The following is an 18,236-nucleotide window of genomic DNA, read 5'->3' as shown; positions in this document are numbered from 1 at the left end:
AATTTTTAATATTTTAAAGTAGTCCCTGCTGTTTAGTCCGAGTAAATATCTAACAGCCCTCTTTTGCAGTTTGAAGATTCGCTCAAATTGATCGAACAATTCATATATTAGATCCAACGATGATTCTTTTCCCGTTTTTGAGGCTACGTTTATCATTTGAAGCTAAGTGCAGCTTACCCTCACGTCGGATGAAGACTTTAGAACATAGATTAAGGAGAACAACTCACAATCAGTTGCTGCTTTGACAGACGCAGATTTAATTCGAAAAGCAGTTGATAACGACGCGATTCAAGACGCAGCGCCAAGAGAAACCTTCACAGTCAACTGTGATGAAGCTGTATCATCACTTTGCTACAGATAGAGGGGTAGATATGACAAAGATTTCGCTGTAGAAAAAATTACAAGAAACACCAATGATGGACTGTTTGTGGAAAAAAAGTTACATATCCTCCCATTCATGCACATAATTTTTTTATAGTAATTTGTTTATTTAGAAATTTTTGATTTTTATTTTAATGTGTATATTTAAGTTTCGTTATATTTGGAAAAGAACAAAAACGAGACGAAATTATATATAATAACAATTACATATATAAACAATACCTCCTTGCTGTTTTTATAATAATTTATCTATGGAAAACATTCGAAATCAACAAAAGGATGTGGAATCCTGATGATCGACCGATGTTTTTTTGAAATTGCATTATGTAATTTTATACCTGAAAATAAGTATTTCTACTCCTAGTTACTTGTGCGAGTATGCCAGAAAATTGAGTTGAAATATGAAATATTTTATCCATTAACTATCTATCTAAAACATTAAATACACAAAAATATTTGAGAAGTTAAGTACAAAAATTATGATAGGCACGATTGTAAATCGTCCAAGAATTATTACCAAACCCCCATGGATAGTGGAATCTCGAAATGGACATATCAGGTCTGTATTAAAGATTTTTAAAAATCTGGTTTCTTTGATGAGCTTTCTTCAGCTAAAAAGTTTTGTGAGAAAGTCTCGTGCGTTGATAAATAAGTATCAACAGACCCCAAAGATACTAGAAATAGAACGTAACTACTGCTTGGCCGTGAACAAAGACTACGGCTTCAAATGTATGACCACGATTTGCCAGAATTTTCGAGTCTCAACATAAATTATCTACAACTGAAAATTTTGGAGGTGTCTCAAGTATGGTTAAGTCCAGGCTATGCTCAAGTTTAAATGCATAAACAAAGAGTTTGTTTAACAAATACAAAGGTATGAAACTGGACTAGTGAGGGTTAAGATTTGCTTCAGATTTACGCGAGGATTCAAGCACAATATTTTAATCCACTACAATGCCGGAAATAAAGAAGAAGAACCAATAAATGGTACGCCAGGCACAAAGACAATATCGGGTATCATTTTAACACTATTAAGCAGCATAAGATGCGGCTGTGAGAGATGAAGCTATTATTATAAAATAATTCATTTAATACAGATATAACATTTCTTGTGACTAACACACAGATGGCGCTGCCATTGTCAAATCCATATGGCGTTTATGAAGTACCAACTCAAAAGTCTATGTGTAAAATTTCATGGCATTTCGATTAGTAAGAACAATACGAATAAGAACAAGTTCGTGTGTTAATTTATCTTTGCTTCTCCATGAAAAAAAAGTACTGTTCAAGCTCAGCAATGGCTTCAAAAATGTTATTCGGTCTTTTTTCCAACAGAAAGAGCCGTTTGTTATTGGTTTGCTGAATTTAAACGTGGTCGTACCGATGGTCGTGAACGTTCTGGTCGTCCAATTAAGGTGGTTATTCCAGAAAATATAAAAAAAAGTCCACAAATTTGTTATATCTAACCGTAAATTGGCATTGCGTAAGGTAGCTGAGGCCGTAAAGATATTAGAAGGCAGTGTGTTTACAATTATGTATGAACATTTGACCATAAGTCAGATTTTTTCAAAGTGGTTGCGGCGTTTACTCACAGCCGAGCAAAAACAACAGCGCGTTGATGATTCAGAGCAGCGTTTGGACAGGTTTATACGTAATAAATCATATTTTTTGCGTCGATATGTAATAATGTATGAAACATGGAGCCATAACTTCACTAAGGAATCAAAACGATCATCATCTGAGTGAACTACAGCTGTTGAACTACGTCCGAAGTGTCCAAAAGTACAACAGTCAACAGTCAGCCGGGAAAGTTATGGCTTCAGTATTTTGTGTTGCGCATAGAGTATTGTTCATCGACTATCTCCAAAAGGGAGAGACAATCAATATCAAATACTACATAGAGTTTTTGGATCGTTTGAATGGAAAAATCAAGGGAAAACGGCCTCATATCTCGAAGAAAATCAAAAAAAATGCACCGATTCACAAGTCGATGGCAACGATGGTTAAATTGAACGAATTGCTTCCTCATCCACCGTATAGTCCAGTTCTGCTCCCTAGAGACTACTGGCTGTTCGCTGATTTAAAAAAAATGCTCATCGGTAAGAAATTCAGCTCAAATGAAAAAGCAATTGCTGAATCTTAAGCCTATTTTAAAGCAAAAGACAAATCCGTCTACAAGCACGGCATCGAGAAGTTAGAGAAGCGTTAGAATGATTGTATTGTTCTTGAAGGAGATTATATTGAAGAATAAAATCGATTTTTCTTAGTTAGTCACAAGACTTATTGTGTTCAACAGAAACTTTAAATCAATTTTTTATTTTGTTTAGCGTATATTTTTGTTTCAACTGTAATGTCGATTTTCTTATATACAGTGTTATTCTAAATGATGGACCCATTTATAAAAATTTGTATTTATTAAAGTACAAATGCTACATAAATAATTTTTATACCAAAGAAAAGGGAAAGTTTTAAATTTTTTTTACTGTATTACAAACATGCATGGCAAACATCTAAGCGGTAGCCAAACTCATCCCACACACGAGCAAGTGTATCTGATATTATTAAGTGCACGGCAGCAGTGATACACTTCCGCAGATCGTATCACTTGCTTAACATAACCCCATAAGAAAGTATAGAGCCAGGTCTTCATTTCCCCTCCGACCAATCCAGCGCTGAGGAAGGGATTCATTTAAAAAGCCTCATACATCGAGATGCCAATGGGGTGCAGCTCCATTCTGTTGAAACATGAAGTGCTGATAATCTTGCATAATTTGGGGGAATAGCCATTGTTCCAACATGTCTAGATACGTTATTCCAGTCACAGTTCACTCCGAAAAAAAATGGTCCATAAACCTTTGTACGCGATAAGGCACAGGCTCGTTTATCTTCGCTGAGTCTCTTTCGTGTTGCAAACTCCATATGTGAACATTTTGTCTGTTGACATTTTCACTGAGGTAGAAAGTTGCTTCATCGCTAAAAATGATAAGCTGTAGAAATGTGTCATCCTCCATCATTTCTAGCACATCAGCGCAAAATTTGAGACGCTTCTCTTTGTCATTGGGGTTGAGAGCCTGCACGAGTTCTAAACGGTAAAGCTTATACAGCAAACACCGTCTCAGAACTTTCCATACAGTTGGTTGGGTTATTCCAAGTTCTCTACTAGCTCTATTGGTAGACTTACTTGGGCTGCGAACAAAACTGTCTTCTATCCGTCTAACATCATCTTCTGACACACACGGTCGGCCTTTGCTTTTTCCTTTACACACACTTCCAGTTTCTTTAAATTGATTAAACCAACGAGTAAAGCTTTTTCTAGTGGTGGATTAATACCAAATTTAGCACGAAATGCTCGTTACACTACACTTCTTGCGAACTCAATAACACGAAACACCTTGTGCTCCACAGTTGCCAATGCACAACTGGCAGTGACAGGGAATGGCGACCTATTACCGCGAGAACTCTAGCGGCCGCTTCTGGAACCATCACCGCCTGTCTACACTTGTAATACATTAAACAAAACTTCGCTTTTTCAATGGTATAAAAATTATTCATGTAGCATTTGTACATTAATAAATACAAATTTTTAAAAATGGATCCATCATTTAAAATAACTCTGTATTTGAAAATTCTCACGCCTCAATTTAAACATGTAATAACTTGATAAGAATAGTCTCTAATTCTATGAAGAATACAAATGCTCCACTTTCCTTTGATCTTCTCTCTTTGTTTATTAACGACGCAGTACGTTTTTATTATAAATAGTACAAAGTGCGGTAAATATGAAATTCGTCTAGTTAATACTTTTCTAAGAAGTTCTAACAATGATCAATTTAAATGTGTTTCTCAAAGACCCCACTCGCACCCCTTTGAATGTATCACGGTTATCCCTCCAGGTAACGGAGGGTTAAATTAATTTTAATTATATTTAATTGATATTTGATATTTTTCTGATATCGATGAAACGTAAACTTTAAACTTCTAGAGAGAAAAGGGTATCTCTCATTACTAGTAAGATTAGATAACATCATTTTTCATGAATAATATATACCTTGTAATTTTTGTTACGTAACATTGATTTTTTAAAGGCATATGTTCATTTTAAAATTGTTTATATAAAAAATATAAGATTTGAATACGATATATTGTTTGAGATATATTTTGCCATATTCTCAAATTATTTGTCAACAAATAGTTTTTAGAAAGCGATATTAAATTTGATTTAATAAAAAAAATTTCATTTATCAAGTAATAAAAAAATGATATCAGCGATTAAAAAAGAAATATTACAGCAAAGAAAAAATTGGAAATAAGGTTCAGAAATAACTCACTAGAAGCCTCATAAGAATTGGAAACGATGGCACTTCGCACAATTCACAAATCAGAATGAATACTCTTGATAATCTCCAAGTATCTTCGCAAATACTTTTATCACTGACGTAATTCAAAAGATAATATTTTTTATTCAAAAGAACAGGTAATAATCAAGCAAGAAGTATGAATAATACGACATATTGTAAAAAATAGATTCCTAGTTTGTAATTGAAAAATAAAATATTGAAAAGACACACAAAGCCAACGGATATGTTTCATTTCAAGAAGGTTATTTGTAAATCAAAAGCAAATTTAGTCAACCCATTCTGTTTTTGCTATCTTATTTAAGTTCAAGAAATATTAATTTGGAACCCGTATGAAATTATCCACGGATTTCTACCACGAATATTCTTTTACAAATTAAACTTTTGTGAAAAAATGTCAATAGAGGAAATATATCATGACATAATAGGCTACATAACTTGACAATAAAAAATTGAGGATTAAATGGATAAAATATTTTTAAAGACACGTTTTTGAACATATTTCCCTACTCTGAACTGAAGCCACAAGATTTTTATATCGTCAAAAAAATCCAAACAGTTTACGTTTGAGCGCTGACGCGCATCGTTCCTTTTACGAGTACGAGGATATGTTGAAGATATGTTGAAAAATTCTTAGCCTACTATAGAAGCAAACAAAATTTCAATGTCAAAATATTTTCTAACTCAACATATTCTCCTCTTAATTGGATACATTTATTACAGCGAACCTGCAACGTCTCTAGACCTTTCAAAAAAAAATGTTTCGTCTTGCTCTGCAAACCAGTCCTTCACAGCTTTTATTACCTCCTCGTTGGAAGAAAATTTACGGCCTTTCAAACTTTTTTTCAGTTGAGGAGAGAGATGATAGTCGGACGGAGCCAAATCTGATGAATAAGGGGTGTGTTCTAGTAATTAAAACTCTAAATCATGGCAACATGAAATTTGTGTGCAGGGGCGTTGTCCTGCAAAAACATCTTTGGATAGTTTTCCGCGTCATTTCTCTTTAATTTTTTCCCGTAGAGTGGCCAGTAATATCGAATAGTAATCTCCAGTTACTGTTCTATCCTTATCCAAAAACTCAATCATGATTACTCCATGGCAATCCCAAAAAACTGAAGCAAAAACTTTTCCAGCAGATTTTTGGACACGAAACTTCTTAGGTCTTGGAGAACCAGAGTGTCGCCATTCCATCGATTGTTCCATTGTTTCTGAATCGTAGAAATATACCCAAGTCTTATCCATAGTAACAATTCGGTTTAAGAAGTCTACATCGTTTTCAAATCGAGCACAGATCGAACGCGATGCTTCTACCCTTGCACGCTTTTGGTCAACATTCAAACATTTGGGGATCCATTTTGCAGCAATTTTTCTTATGTCCAAATTGACGTGAATTATATGATGAACGCGTTCGTATGAAATATTCAGTGCTTCAGCTCAGATCCGTTTTAGCCCAATTCGACGGTCTGATAAAATCATATCATGAACTGCATCGATATTTTCGGGGACTGACACAGAAACTGGCCTTCCCGATCGGTCATCATCTTCAACGGAAAATTAACCTCTTTTGAAGTTTGCAGTCCTATTTTTAACGGTCGTATACGAAGGACATTGATAACCAACGGTATTAAGCATATCTTCGTAAATCTGCTTACCTCTTAACCCTTTTAAATACAGGTACTTGATGAGGGCTCCATACTCCAATTTTTCGATTTTCACAATTTCGATGGACATCTTTTATCTTTTAATTTATTTCGTAACTCTGGTTTATTTCTTTAACGTCAAACTTTACACTTACACTTCTAATAAGTTATTGTTCGTTGCTATAGTAACGCAATATTTTGTTTATGCGTGGAACTGGTCTAGGCTAATAGGCTAACTACATATTAATACATCCTCGTAAGGTCTATTATTCTAAATTATTGCTTCGTCAATTAATAAATATCTTCTATAGTAAGAAATATAATTTTTAAATCATTTGACAACATAAAAGTTTGTGATGACATTATTTCGAGTTTTTGATTTGTTTCCAACTTTACCAATTATAGTAGATCATGCAGAAGATTTGATTAAAAAATGAGCGAAAGATAACATTTAACGAAGAAAATACAGGAATAAAATTATCAATGAGTATGTTTATATAACGTTTAACACTAAATATTACCAGAGGAAGTGACTAGTACAGGGTGGAAAAGAGAAATATCCCTTATTTTCAATGTAAATTAAAGAAAAGGTTTCAACAAAACTATATTGGCATTCAAAGTTAATTCTAATAGTTAAGATTGAGCATTTTTTGTTTAATGCATGTTCCAAGGCTTCTAGGGTCCTAGTTGGATATTGAACACCTTCTCAAGAGCCAAATTTGGAAGCACGGGGGAGATCGATTGTTTGGTAAACATTCCCCAAAAACTAACATGGAGTTTTGGTTGTATGGCATCTGGCACTATCTTGATGAAACCACACTATCTCCAACATATTCTTATTCAAAAAATTATTAGAGAACGTTTATATACCACTAAGAGATGACGGTGACGCAACGATTACCATCCTCAAATAAATAATGTCCAATTGATCCACTGCTGATTGCATACCAAACTCTAGAAATTAGGAAACGCGTCAGGTCTCTAAACACGTGCATTATCACGCAAGTCAACAATGAGAGATTCACATGCCTGTACGAGATTTCCAGTATCTTAACGCAATAGAGGATGCATAATCAAATAACCTCAACTAGAATATGCACAGAATTTCTTCGCCAACGACGAAACGAAGTTGAGGTCAATAAACAGCAAGATTAGGGGGAAATCTTATAATCAGTTCGCGTAGCACATTGCAATGAGTATTAATTTTGAATAAATATTTGTCCTCCAATAAGGTTTGACGTGTTTTTTCAAATTTTGAAGAAACTCGTTTAATCTCTAAATTTTTAGGGAAGAGGGTTCGTTTTTATTATTCAGCATAGGCTTTTTTTTAAATGATTACGCTTAGTACAGCGATGCTCTAACCTTTATAACCCTTCCTCATAAAAATAGACGTTTTTGTATGCGATAACGTCCTCGTTTGATGGAAATATATCTCCTGCATGTGAAACTTAGAGGTTCGGAAAAAGTAAAAGGTCGCTGGGGTAATAAGGGGATGGTCAACCATTTCGAAGTACGATTCGTGTATTGTTGGCCATTACGATCTCTGAAGTGTGAGAAGGTGCTTTGTTTTGACTCAATATGTTTAAACCGCGTCAATAAAGCCTGGGAAACGTTCGCTCGAAGGCGATTTTAGTCCAAAATGAGCAAATGCATTCATAATTCTTCAGTCGGTATATACCAAATATATTCTTCTTCTATCTTCATAACCTCAATCTGATTATATAGCTTGTTTACGCAGTTTTTTGGTGGTCTTGAGTGCTCGTTGCCAAACAACTAAATACGAGCCCAAAATTTTACGATTGTTGCTAATGGTGGAGAATCTTTGTGCATAGTGTCTAACCCCTCTTTCATTTACGTAGGCGTATAGCCTTTGAATACAAACATTTAATAACATCTCGATACTCAATTTTTTCCATTTTCAGATAAATCTTCGCAACGACTCACTTATACGATTGTCAAACAGAAACTAAGTGTCCAAAATGGCTGGAATTTCAGTGAGGATATCTCAATGCATGCGCAAATATATTTCCCAACTTATATTGTATATATAAGTATCGACATCTTCAGATCGAGGTCGAAAAATTTTCAAACAACCCTTGTATTATATACACCCATAATTAAATTATTACACATAAAGTGCTACTTTTGAAGGGAGCCCATATCTCAAATAAATAAGATATTTGAAACTTTGCCAAACATAAAGTTATATAAATAAACTTGAAAGCTATCATAGAAATCAATGTCACCTTGAATTAATTAGTTATAATCATCATCGGCGTTGCTTTTTTAAAAATTCTCTGAAAATAAAATGGATGATGAACAATTCCACGGAAACAAAATATTTTTCAATAAACATTTTCAAATGAAAATATACAATGAAACTAGAACATCGTTAACTTTTTTTGAAAAATTTGTAGAGCCTTTTGATAGAGTTAACTCGATCATGACCTTAGTGTTCGGAAAGTAATTAGATCATGTTCACCGTTGTTCGGAAACTGATTAAATTATTCTTGTCATAGCTATATGAGAAGATCCTTTCTGCTCTGGTATAAAAGTAGGCTTTTTAAAAATTATTATAGTTTTTCCAATATCAATTGCAGATTATAAAAACTTATATAAAAACCCTTGCCGACAATTTTATAAATTTATTATTTTTATGAATACTTTTAAAAATATGTATATCTTATTTAGACAGATGCACTTAATTGGAACTTGGAAAAAAATCATTAGTATACCTCGTTACCTTGCTACAACTGAATATTAAATCATAAAAAGTAAATAGACGAGTAAAATGTACGTGTCTGTAAGGGCGTTTGGTTTAAACAGGGTACCAGACGTGAACTAAGCCTTTTTTGTACCCCATTCGTTTTTTTTTCTGGAAAACGATATTTCAAAGCAAAAACCGTACAGGAAAATAAATTGTTTTTAAATAAAACAAAAGACAAAAAGATATTTCAATTCCAAAGTATCTTTATAAATAATCAGTCAGAATCGTCTGAAGTAGTCACAATTTGATTGAACTATGAAGGGTTGTAAATAGGGTAATACCACATACTCATCTTCTTCTTTGATAACATGTTCAAACCCAGTATTTCCAAAGCTCCAAAGGTCTGTTGCTTGAACTTTCTTTACGAGTTCTACAACCTCTACTCAGTTCTGAAGACTGATTATATTTTCGTAATTCTGATTTTATGTTTGTCCATATTAACCCTATAGGGTTAAATATGCAATAGTAAGGAGGTAGTCTGAGAAGAGTATGACCCTGCTCTTTGCCAAGCTGGTCAATATAATAAATGTTCTCTAACTTTAGACCTTTAATAACAGTAAGCATTTCTTTGTTTGTTGGGCCTTTTTTACGATCGCTGATAAAAAATTTAGTACATCATGACTGTTAAACTATGTTTCATCTAGAGAAATTATGTATCTATTAGAACTTCGGATCACTTTTGATCATAGTTTTCGGTATGTATCTTTTGGTCTTGTTGTTCACAACAATCTGCAAGCAGATATCTACCAATATCTCCAGTTACTGAGAAAAAAAAAAGATTATAGAAATCAACATGACTGTTTTTCATAAAAATATTGAACATCCCATAGCGAAAAATAGTCTCGGTATATCACTGAAATGAATTTTGTAAACAATATAAATAACTAGTATAATTTGAATCACCCTAAATGATAAAAAAATGTTTCTATTCCTCCTCAATTATTTCAGATTCACACCAATCCACTTTTATCGTAATCGTAATTAGCTTAATGAGTTAATATTTCATGAAACCCATTTCTTATACGTACTGTGTGTAGTAATATATTCTCAATTACACAAACATTAAAACACAAACTTCTATTATTGCGTCAATACGAGTGATTTGGTTAAAAATAACTCAATAAAAAACTCATATGGATTAGACACATCACTTGGAATGTTTGAAACAATGTGTAAAATATCCAGGTGGATTTTCGATGTTTGTTTGTTTAAAATGTTTAGATAGGTAATCTAAACAATCAGATCTTCCCACTTTACAATTAAATACTGTTAAAATCATCATTTGAAAAATGAAACATGAGTTTAATTTGGGTAGGTAACTTATTATTTTGTTTTTGCTGTCCTCATACTTCATTTGAATGTCATTACTTGCCATAGCAATGTTGAAATACTAAAGCTTGGTTTATGCAGCCAATTGAAACTAAATTGAAATTAACATTAAACTAAACCTTCTTGGTTTATGCAGTAAAATATAGATAGTCATAAATTACTGGTAAACCAATAGAAATTCCCTGTATGGGTCCTAGTGATGAGCAAGACTGGTCTTGGCCTTGCAAAAAATTCAAAAACAAGACCAGCTAAAGACTTGCAATACCAACACTGAGTTGTGCAAGTCTTATGCAAGACCAAGACTGGTGAACCAATAGAAATTCCCTGTATAGGTCTTGGTGTTGCAAAAAATTCAAGACCAAGACCAGCTAAAGACTGAGTTGTGGAAAACTTATGCAACATCAAGACTGGCCTGCAAGACTCTTGCAGTGTTGCATTTATTCAATAATGTTGTAAATTGATTCTTACAAAATGTGTATTTTCATCTCAAAATATCATGAAAGTAATTTGAATTTTGAATAAGTATAGCCAATTTAAACGAAAAGATGTTTGTTGAACAAATTATTTCAGTCACAATATTACCTGTGATATCACATACTTATTTTGTTGTACACCCATTTAAAATGAAGGGTTGTCGATTGATTCATGGCGGGTAGTTAAGAAATAATTCTATTATTTGTTTACCAATATCTGTGTATAAGAAACTAAATAATCTGTTTACGTCTTCTGTTCCAATATATCTTTTTATTTTTCATATCTATTTTTTTCAAGTTTATGTATTTACGACATGTTATTGGTTAATAAAAACATTTCATAATTGTAAGTTGCGTTATTTTAATATGTACATAGTTATGTCGATAAAGAAATTTCCTGTGTTTCATTTCACATTTCATAAAAAATTATTTGAATAGTTCTCAATATATGGTAAATAGAAGGTATACTTTTTGTTTCGTGGTGTATGTATTTTGGGAAAAAATACGAAAGAAACAAACTCCATTTTTTTACAAATAGATAAACGGAAGTTTCTGAATATTTGATTTCATTATATGAAATATCCTATATTACAGATTTACAGCAAAATAACAAGTGGTAGAACATCCACTTCATTTTTCCGAAAATGGTTAATACCTATTATTTTTCATCGAGATTCGACTATGAATCAAAATACTTCTAATTTCATTTTAAAACCACTGTTCCCTTTAAGAACAATCAGTTAACTACCATTCTATAGGCCCGTACGGGCTCCATTGGTACATATAATATATTCTCGTTCGAAGATTTTGATATATTTCAAACTGCTTTTATGAAATGGTTTTGTATACTTATACTCTTTAGGGTTGCTTGACATGATGCAAGACAACGTGCAATGCAATGCAAGTCGCAATATTACTTGATCAACAGCATGCGCAGATGAAGTTCAGCTAATTATTCACCCAGTACTCAAAATATATCCACCATTTCTGAATTATTCTTACTTAATTGCATAAAACTATAAAACGCACAAGAGCTGTTGCTATTTTTGAGACATAAAATATACAAGCACCTGTCCTTTATATCAACTTATTGAGAAAACATGATAGAATAATATTAATGTGGTTCACAATTAATGTCACAAAATAACCTATTCAAATACACTTTAAAAATACTGAACAAAAATTTAAGTTACAGAACCAAGGGTTCTATTTGAAAATTCATATGTTTGATTTTTAACAAAGTTATGCAACATTTTTATAGTTCGATATTATTTCAAAATATGAACCTTAAAGGCATCTACTATTTATCTCTATTTCTTGATATCTCTGGAAATGTAATTTTATATGAATGAGTCTATTTATTACCTATTTAAGCCAGTGTTAGCACAAGTTTGTAGAAACTGAGCATTTTTACTTAGTGTAATGCAAAGAACAAAAAAATGTCTATCTAAGTTTCATACTTTAAAGTATATCTGCTAGTCACAAACTCTCAAACACAAGTTTGACCATATCAATTAATAACTAGAAAGAACTTGTTTAAGTTTCTGTAGAATATTGCATTGGGCTGATTCCTGAAGTATACTAATTTCGACATAAAACCGACTTAATTAAAACTGAAAATTTATTCAATTTAAACTGTGAGAATCAAAGCGATATACATATAAATATATCCTTGGTAAACAATATTTTCTTCCAATATATTTTTAATCTTCCCAGACGAAACAAACCCACTGAAATAAATAATTGAAGATGTATGTAAATTGATAAACTACGAATAGATTTGAAGATCAGGTTAGTTTCAATTTTAATTGGTTCCAGATATACCCCTAATGCTTAATATCAATACAAAAACTGTGCTCAAAGTATGAGTTTATATGAAAAAAAAATGATGAAAAAATAATACACTATGAAACTAAAGTATATCCATCAACTTACATCTATTTTTTTAGAATTTATTGTATTGAATTTACCGGTGCTATTAGAGCATATTTTATACGTCTTTCACAAAATAACATGTCATAAATTTATTGTTTTCGTGATGTTGGACCACTTAATAATTTCAAACAAATTTTACTATCCAACGGGGTCAGACAATGTATATACAGTTCATTTCATTAAATGTCTACAGTCATTAATTTATTTATAGCCCACCTACCACTCCTACGAAACGAATAAGATCTTTAATTTACTAGTAACGGAAAGTAAAATTTCTTTCTTCATTATCCCTTCACATATGTGTAATTGTGATTCATAAGTAATCTGAATTTACTGTTTTAAAAAATGTGACCCAAAGAACAACATTTTCGTTAATAAGTATGTAAATGCACTAGATATTTGATTCTGCACGTAATTTTTTTCGCTAATTACAATACAATTAACTGATAATTTTGTTGAGTATTAATCACATCTCCTTAAAAGTCATTTGAAGGCCTTCATGTGGAAAAAATGTTAGTGGAATGTATTTTCAATTTTATTCAATACAACGCGTTGTTAAGTCAGATACATTTAAAACACACCCTAAAGTATGAAATATGAGTTCACTAGAATCACCAAAAGTTATTTTTTTGGAAATAATTATTCAGGTTATCAAAAGTCAAAAGTAATAAAAAAATAATAGTTACATTACCTCTGTAGCCATACACATTGAAAATGCAATTGTCAGGATTACTTTTTAGATCCACAAGAACGTGGATAAAAATACACCAGCACAAATTAAACACGACCACCTCACCAAAGCTTTTCGCTTTAGTACTATGTGATAGTTCACTACACTTCTCCAAGATGGTTCTCGGATGAAGTCGATTGACGTCAGTTCTACCGCGCCCCACCCCCGCCTAAAAGGTGTGACGACTACCATAAGACGTCATACTTTACATCTCATTTATTACAACTCCTCTCTGCCCCTATACTGCTATGTACTTGTAGTGCAGAATTGTTGATTCTTTTATTTGTCGCTAAAAAACGCCTTGCAAATTTGTTAATACACAGCGCATGAGCGGTAATTATATCCTACTATTCTTCTTCTTGTGTAGTCCTTTGATAAAACTAACAACCAGGGTAGTTATGAGTGATCAATTCAATAAATAATTATTACAAAATTTAACAGTACATAATATATATAACAGTCGACGTATTAACCTTAGCAAATATGAGAAAATTGATTAAAATACTGAATATTTTAATTTATTTAGAATTTGGATTGTTGTCAGCTTCTATTCAAAACACTCCAACTATAGGAAACCTCATATACAATTTACCGAATGATGTGTTGCCTAAATTTAGTTACAGTAGAAAAAAATTCCGAATATACACATAGATCAGTCGTCAGAGATTATTTTGTGAAAAATATTCGAAATATTCAAATATGTCTGGACTAATACTATATAATGAAAAATTTTAATTTCTCTCTTCTTAAAATAAAAATGGATAATTGTAAATTTTGGCCATTTTTTGTGTGAGTATAATATTTAAAAAGTGCAAATAAAACAGTGTTAAGGACCACAAAATTTGAAATAAAACCGATAAAAAGAACTCAAAAAGTTCTGAAAATTACCAATATTATAAAGATCCGAAAACAAAGGAATTTTTTAAAAATAATAGGATGACTGTTCATGTATTTGAAAAGTTACTAGACAAAGTTGATTCGAGAATGGGAAGGTAATATAAATCAAATGATGTAACATTGGAGGAAAGACTGGTTATCGCTTCACAGTAGAAACATATTCTTTTTTGAAAAATATATCACCACAAAAAAATGAACTATGAAAAAAGATCAGTAAAACATAATCAGCATGTGATTAATGTAAAATGTAAACAAGGAAATCTGATATGACGTCTCTTGTTATTTGCTGAGAAGACTACAAAACGAAGAACATAAAGTTGGTTTATCTTATAACGGTAGTTTAGACGATGAAGATTGTGGCAACATTATTTCTCAAAATTTAAGCGCAATTAAATGTTTTAATTGGTAGAGACCGGTAAGCGCAGTAGGTAACGGCAAAATAGATTGGTTTATATTAGAACGACATCAATGGTAAACGACAAACATCGTGGCAAAGGTATTTTTGAAAGCTCCAGCATATTACTATTATTTTATTTGGAGATAGCGGCGAGCACGGGACGGAAGTTTTTGTATCACGCTTAACAATTTCTTAATTTCAGGAAATACAGTGAAAAATAGTTTTTCCCTTTCAAAAACAGTTTATTATAAAGCTCGTTCGCAGGGACATTATATTTATGCAAATAGTTTGTGCAGATTTAACAGTGTCTCTAGTAAAAAAAACCTATAATACCTTAAAACTAATAGGAAACATATAACATATTCGGTTCCTTGCACCAAATCAAAGCTTCACTTTAAAAATTATTTTTATAAAAAAACCGTATGAGAGCTGTCCACGAACGTTTAATACATTAGGCAACGAGCCTTACAATTATACAGCTCTTTGTTTTATGATTGATCTGATCTGATTTATTCTGTGAAAAATGAGTGACAATTGACAGTTAAAATTCGATCCGGCTTCTGTTTGTACTAATTAAACATTGTTAATTATAATTAAATAGATAAAAAACAAGCATTTCTTAATTTGGTGGCCCTTTGAATATTTACAATATTCAAGGCCATAATATTTGATGTATATCATACTTTGATGGTCCTTCGAACATTTATGAACTTCAAGGCCCTAAAAGCTTCAGGTGAATCCCAAAACCGGTGTCAATGTCAGGCGACATGTTAGAACGCGTTAGCTAAGCAACCATAGATACGTGAGTCCGTAAGAGTGCAGTTACGAGGAAGGCTCAACATATTGTTTCGATTGGATGATGCGCTTTACGAAATCTGTGGGAAGGCATACCAGCTCGAACTTGCTATGCCTGGTTAGCTCGTTAAAAATTACTAAAAATACCCGGTTTATTAGAAAATTCCTTTCGAATCTCCGGTTTTCCTCGCCTCTGCAAAATTCCCGTCTTTTTCTCGATTCTCAAGACTCCTAGACATCCTATGTAATAATGAAAATGCAAAGTATAAAGTGAGCATATTCGAATACCTGAAAATTATTTTCACAGAATATGTCAAAATAAATATAAAGATAGTGAACAAAGTTGAAAAAGCAACTAAATATACTATGCTCTAAATAGATATAGATAGAAGATATAAAAATGAATGAACTTAATAACCTTAATATGTGGAAGTGAAATCTAGGTAATGAACAAAGAGACACTGAAAATAACACCAGTAGAATTGAAATAACTAAGAAAATTGCAAATGTGCCATTGCAGCACCAATAAATCAAGGGTAAAACTTCCGAAAAGCTAATTTAGTGCAATTTTACAGCCATTTGCTCTATAGCAAATTACATCAATTATTGGTTCAAAACAACGAGGGCTTGCGAATATATTAACCATAAAATCGAAGAAGCTTCTTCCAAAACAATTCCCAGAATCATAGTCATTGTAACTACAGAACACCAGCTAGCTACACATGAATGTGTACACCTATGAATTTTGGTTCTATCTAAATACCAACAGGAAAACTACTAGCTTACCTAATACATCACCCAATAAGTCGTGTAACTAGGAAAAATATATTTTTTTGCAAAAAATCGATTTTATACAGCAATGTAATCTCTTTCAGAAGCAATACAACCATTCAAACGATTCTCTAACTTCTCCATGCCGTGCTTGTAGAAGGATTTATCTTTTGGTTCGAAGTAGGCTTCAGTTTCAGCAATTGCTTTTTCATTTGAGCTGAATTTTTTACCGGCGAGCATTTGTTTGAGATCAGCGAATAGCCAGTGGTCACTGGGGGCCAGATATGGACTATACAATGGATGAGGAAGCAATTCGAAGTGTAATTCGTTCAATTTAACCATCGACTTGTGATACGGAGCGTTGTCTCGGTTTATTTTTTTCGACATATGAGGCTGTTTTTCTTTGATTTTTCATTCAAACGATCCAATAACTCTATGTAGTATTCACTATTGATTGTCTCTCCCTTTAGGAGATAGTCGATGAACAATATTCCATGCGCATCCCAAAATACTGAAGCCATAACCTTCGCAGCTGTCTGTTGTGACGTTGGACGCTTCAGACATCGTTCACCGGCTGCAGTCCACTCAGATGATGATTATTTTGATTCCGGAGTAAGGTTATTGATCCATGTTTCATCCATTGTCACATATCGATGCCAAAAATCTGATTTATCACGTGTAAACATGACCACTGATCTGAATAATCAAAACGTTGTTTTAGATCTGTATCATTTCTGTATCTGAAACTCACAGCAGACGTTCCAAGCACAGAAGATACCTTCATAGCAACATTCGCAGACGACACGGGAATCATGGCAACAAATGTAGACCCAACTGTAGCTGCAGAAAAGTACAAAATCATGTAAATTTATTACAAAACTGGCTTCATCAGTGTAAAATTAACGTCAATACCAGTAAATCAGAGCAAATAACATTTACAACAAGAAAATCTGATTTTCCATAAATGTTCATCAAAAATACTCCCATTCAAATAAAACCAGTTCTCAAGTACTTAGGGTTGCATTTAGATGGAAACTAAAAAACATGCACTGACTACTCAACAAAAGGTCTCAACTAAGACTCGAGAATAAATTGTTCAACTATAAAACTATATACATACCAATCTGGTCGTATGGAATAGAACTATAGGGGTGCAGTAAACCTTCAAATACGAAGATACTCGAAACATTCCAATCCAAAACACTGTGTATGTTGAGTAGAACCTCCTGGTACGTATCTAATCAAACAAATTACAACGATCTAAACATCTCACTAAACAAAAATGTGTTAAAGAACTATTCCACAAGATACAAAATTCGATCCAGTGACCACAACTATGAATTAATAAATAATCTATTAAACCAAACACTAACAAAGTGTTGATTGAAAAGAATAAAGCCAGAAGATCCCCCACAATAAATACTATCAGTACCGTCAATGGATGGTTCCTGACTTACTTTAGCGACTTATAGACAATTTACTTATTACTCTGCTTATAGAGTATATTTTAAATGTGCTGTATGTTAATAAAAAAAAATTACAAAAAACAATCTAACAAATAAGTGAAGTAGCAAAGGACTGGAAAAAGTAGAAAAAATGGATAGAAGGAGAGTGGAAACTAAAACCCAAATACTTGAAAGAACAGAAATAGTTCTAGACAAGAAGTGAATGTGAAAGTTACTTCCGTCTAACATCGGCGGAAAAACTATATCCGGTTCTACTTCTTGATATGGCGGTAGATTTGAACGCAGATTGTTTTTTTGAAG

The 18,236-nt window shown here is 32.6% G+C and overlaps 1 protein-coding gene across 2 annotated transcripts in view; it reads right to left on the bottom strand.

Annotated features, from left to right (window-relative positions):
* LOC130451237 (PRL-1 phosphatase) overlaps positions 1 to 13,931 on the bottom strand; it is a 68,576-nt gene extending 54,645 nt beyond the window's left edge. Inside the window, exon 1 of one of the 2 annotated variants that reach the window (XM_056790125.1) lies at positions 13,572 to 13,931. The gene's annotated coding sequence lies outside the window, so the exon portion shown is untranslated. Of the gene's footprint in view, positions 1 to 4,709; positions 4,830 to 13,571 lie in introns of those variants that run through there. The other variant, XM_056790124.1, reaches the window with a different exon arrangement.
* Between the last annotated feature and the right edge of the window lie 4,305 nt (positions 13,932 to 18,236).

Source organism: Diorhabda sublineata, chromosome X (assembly GCF_026230105.1).
Source record: "Diorhabda sublineata isolate icDioSubl1.1 chromosome X, icDioSubl1.1, whole genome shotgun sequence".
In the NCBI taxonomy this organism is placed as follows: Eukaryota; Metazoa; Arthropoda; class Insecta; order Coleoptera; family Chrysomelidae; genus Diorhabda; species Diorhabda sublineata.
This window is presented reverse-complemented; position numbering and strand designations above follow the sequence as displayed.